The sequence below is a fragment of the Myotis davidii genome, unplaced genomic scaffold (genome assembly GCF_000327345.1).
Source record: "Myotis davidii unplaced genomic scaffold, ASM32734v1 scaffold221, whole genome shotgun sequence".
Classification (NCBI taxonomy): Eukaryota; Metazoa; Chordata; class Mammalia; order Chiroptera; family Vespertilionidae; genus Myotis; species Myotis davidii.
In genome coordinates, this window is record NW_006293349.1 from 390153 (window position 1) to 394610 (window position 4458).

A 4458-nucleotide genomic window follows, 5' to 3' on the forward strand; every position below is an offset into this window, starting at 1 on the left:
TGTCGCCCGCCCCCCCCCTCCCCCGCGCCAGCCCCTCCCCCGCCCCCCCACCCCGGCCCCTCAGCCCCCCCACGCCCACGGCCCGCCTCCCAGGCCTGGCCACTCAGGGGGCAAGGGAGCCCCCTCAGTCGGGGCCGGGGGTCCTGGGGGCAGAGACAGTGAGGCCCGAGGAGCGAGTGGGTCACGCGGGAGGACGGTTGTAGCCCTGTTTACTGCTGCGAGTTGCTAAGAGGACAGAAGGGAAGTGTTCTCGCCGCACAGGGCACGTGAGCGGTGGCGGTTGGACGCTTCACTCGCTGGGGGAATCCTTCCTCGATGCAGATCAAGGCCCTCTCGTGTGAGCTTTGCGTATCTTTCTATCTTATCCGTCGATCACACCGCCGTGAAGCTGAAACAGCCTGACGCGGAATGAATCAACGTTTCTCTGCGGGAGGCCCACGGCGACAGGAGGTGACAAGGGTCGCATGGACGTGGGGCCACGGGAAGCCTGGGCCGTCGGAGGGGATGGGGGATGGCCCAGCCCCCATAAAACCAGGATGGCAACCCCGCAAAAGACTTAAAGGCAATGTGACCATGTGACCCAGCAATTCCACTTCTGGGAACAGCAGCCCCATCGTTGAACGCAGGGCCCGGGAGCGAGCGTGTGCCCCGTGCCCACAGCAGCCACTTCCCAGACCCCAGATCTCAGCAATAAAGCCGCTCAGATGGACGGGCGCCTCCTAAGCAAGTGTAAGTGTGTTGGGGTGGACGCCATGGCCGCACGGAGGCGGGGAAAGGCGGTTCCCGGGGGCGTGGGGACAGGTGTCGTAGGAACACCCCAGACAAACAGGGCGGCGCACGCGCTCTGGCCGGAACGCTGTCTCCGGTGAGTTGGCAGCTCCGCGATGCGCATCCCGGGCAGGACAGACGAGTCGGTGTGAGAGCCGCGCTCCCTGCCGCCGAGACGTCACCTACAGACAGGGCGAAGCTGAGCCCATGGGCTGAGCTGGTGTCAGAGACGGGCATGACGGGCGCTCTAACCACTGAGCACACTGGCCAGGGCTTCTACGCTCATTCGTTCATTCGCTTATTTATTTATTTCGTCAACGCTCACCTGATGGTATCTTCCCCATTGCTTTTCAGAGAGAGTAGAAGGGAGGGAGAGGGGGGAGGAGAGGGAGGGAGGGAGAGGGAGAAACATTGATGTGAGGGAGACACATGCATTGGTTGCCTCCCATACGCGCCCCGACCAGGGGCAGGGAGCGACCCCACAACCGGGGTTCATGCCCTTGACCGGGAACCAAACCCTTGGCTCTTCGGTGCCGACGCTCTAACCACTGAGCACACTGATCAGGGCTAAGTTTAAGTTTTTGGTTTTTTTCCGACTAAATTTGTTTAAAACATACAGCCCAGGCGGCGGGTGGCGGCCGGGCATGATGGCCTAAAGCCGTCCACAGCAGCGCCCCTGCCCCGACGGGTCCGCCCGCGGGCCTGCTCGCTCAGACAGCCAAGGGGACAGGACAGACTCGGCCGTGGCCTCGGAGCCAGTTGGTGAGGGAGCCGATGCCCACGGCAGAAGGCAGCTTCCTCTTGGCCGCACGTGTGGACGTGGGCCTCGCAGCGAGGGGGCCCACGGGACCCAGGCCCTCACGGAAGCCGTCCTCGGACTACACTGCCATCCTCACTGGCGTTTAGGGGGCTGGGCTGGGCAGGTGTGGGGTGCAGGGGTCCAGCCGAGTCCCCAGGATTGAAGGAGAAGGGGCTGCCCCCAGCACAGCCGGCACGCCGGGCGCTGGAAGAAAAGACCAGAGGAGCGCGGACACTGACCCCTGTCCCCGACACGGGCCGCCCGGCGGTGGAGACGCGGCTGCTGCTGCTAAAGCCTGGCCGGCCTTGACCAGCCTCCCCTGGCCGTTTGCCGGAACATGCGCCTCTTTTGTCCACAGACGTGTCCACATGACAATTGGAGGGGAGCTAGAGGCCCCGTGCACAGCGTTTGTGCCAGAGTCGGGCTTCCTTCCCCCGGCTGGGGCACCGGCTTCCCTCACGGCCCCCGCCAAGTCCGGTCTAATGAGCACATTGCGCTTTTATGATTACAGCTATGTTATCTATTTAGGTGTTAATTAAAGGCAACAGACAACTGAAAATGAAATAAAATATAAGATAAATGAGACGTACAGCCCAGCCAGAGCGGATCCGTTGGTTGAACGTCGTCCTGTGCCCCGAAAGGTTGCGGGTTCGATCCCCGGTCAGGGCACATATGGAGGACAACCGATCGGTCTCTCTCTCTCTCTCTCTCTCTCTCTCTCTCTCTCTCTCCCCACATCCTTGGGTGAAGATTAAAAATAAAGTGCAGAAACTAAAAGAAGGCAGGTCCCATCACTCCTCGCTCGAGCCACTCGCTGCCCCCAGGGCTCAGCGTCATAGCCTCCTCCCCTCCACCTTCCCGAGCCCCTGGCTCCACCTCACAGGTGCCAAGCCCAGCCCGACCCCAGGGCCTTTGCACATGCTGCCTCCTCTGGCCAGATGCCCGTCCTTCAGGTCTCTGCTCAGTGCAAGAGGCTGGCCCTGACCACCCCTCCCCACAGGGCCCCGTCTCGGTCTCCGCCGCTTCCCTGCTTACTGCCTTCCCCGGCCCTCACCACCGTGGGGCCCGCTGGTCGCTGGTTCACCTCCCTCCGCCCTCTCTCAAACGCCGTCTCCGGGGCAGCGATCCTGTCTCACTGACTCGTGCTTCCCCGAGGCCCAGGGCACGGTGGGCAGCGGGGGAAGGAGGGCGCAGCACAGAGGCCGCAGACGTGAACGTGTCCTCCCGACTTCGCACAAATAACAAGACGCTATTTTTGCCTCATCCAAATGGCAGCGTGTTTTGTGGTGACACCCAGCTTTAGGGAAAGTGAAAAGAGCGAGAGGCTGGCCAGGGACGGAGGTGAACGGCGGGAAGGCTTCTGGGAGGAGGTGCCCACGCTGTAGACACGCGGGAACCCTTTGACCTGCCCGTCTTCTCACACGTGTGACGCAGGGAAATAGTGCGGGTTCCGGCGAAAGTGCGTCCACGGGTTCGCATTGCGGTGCTATTTACAGGGCCACGCAGGCGATAACCCAGCGTCCACAGAGGGAGACGGTCACTGTGCCGGTTCCAGAAACGGTGGAAACGCCAGGCGGCCGCAGAAACCCTGCTGGCGGAGGATGGACGAGGGGCGATGTCTACCATACATCACATGATGAGAGGGACAGTGAGTGGTCATCTCAGCTTCCCCTCCAGGTCACACATGCAAGGGCACACGGACGACCCTGCTCACCGCGGAGCGTGCTCTGCACTGGCCCTGCCGTCACGTGCCCCCGCCGGCGACCCCTGGAGCCTGCGAGCACACGACAAGGACCCACGTCGTTCCCGCGGCACAGAGGGGAGACCGAGGCACAGGCAGGGTAGGCCAGTGGCCGGGGGTGGGGAGTCCAGCTGCGGACCTGCCTCTCACCATGACAGCACCAGGTGCTTTCACACACATGCCCAAAACACGCATGGGTGCGCACACAGACATCATCACCTGTGTGCACATGCATGTGCCTATACATCACCTATGTGTGCAGTCACACATGTGCACACATATAGGCATGTGCATATAGGTATACACACATGAAAACATATAGGCATCCACGCATGCCCACATAGGCACACACATGAACACATATAGGCACACACACGCACACATACAGGCATGCACACATGCACACGTGCACGCGCACACATGCATGTGCGTGCTGCCCTGGAAGGACGGACAGCAGGCACTCCCAGGTGGTGGCAGAGTCGCTTTAATTGTCGTCCGTAGAAGCTCTGGAAGGTCTCCGCCCAGCAGGTCTGAGGCCCATCATCGGAACGAGGCCCCTCCTGGCCGCACGTCCCCGTGGCGGCGGGACAAGGGCCGTGAGCAGCGACTGCAGAGGCGCAGGCCGCTCCCCTCAGTGCGCTTCCTCCAGGCGCTGACACCGCCCGCTCCCGGAGGGACAGGAAGCCAGAGCGGGAGGTCACTTCTCCTTCGGGCGGTTCACCCTCCAGCGCTCGGAGCAGCTGCGAGAGCAGCACAGGAACTCCCAGCGCCCTCTGCCCGATTCACCAACAGCCCCGCCACTCCCTGCATCAGCATCGCCCGCCTGGCGGCTCCCCGGCCCCCTGGGCTCCCCGGTCCCCTTGGCGGGCCTTCTGAGCCTCTGAGCCCAGCTGGGGACACCAGCCTGCTCGCGGCTCCACGTGCCAGCAGTGCTCCTCGGGACCAGGGCGTCGGCACAAGCTCGGCACTCGGATGCGTCCGCGCGGACACTCCACACCGACACTGGCCCCAGCACTAGCGGGCCTTCAGCCTCTGAGCCCAGCTGGGGACACCAGCCTGCTCGCGGCTCCACGTGCCAGCAGTGCTCCTCGGGACCAGGGCGTCGGCACAAGCTCGGCACTCGGATGCGTCCGCGCGGACACTCCACACA